Raw genomic sequence first — 240 nt, 5'->3', positions numbered from 1 at the left:
ATATACAAGTTATATTGCATGTTACATTCCGTTTCATTACAGCAATGTAACTGTTATATATCTGTGTTTGTTGGAATATATGTTTCAATACGTAATTCTTTTTGATGCGTTTTACAATAATCCATTCTATCTTTTTCAATTTTTACGTAATTATCTACAAGCCATTGTTAAAATAAACGACGGCCTAATAAAAAAACATTAAATTTATTTCGAATGGCTTTACGACATTTAATATATTGC

This window comes from Odontomachus brunneus, unplaced genomic scaffold (genome assembly GCF_010583005.1).
Source record: "Odontomachus brunneus isolate Ranch 3 - 2012 unplaced genomic scaffold, Obru_v1 Obru_scaffold_109, whole genome shotgun sequence".
Taxonomy (NCBI): Eukaryota; Metazoa; Arthropoda; class Insecta; order Hymenoptera; family Formicidae; genus Odontomachus; species Odontomachus brunneus.
Note: the sequence above shows the minus strand (reverse complement) of the source record.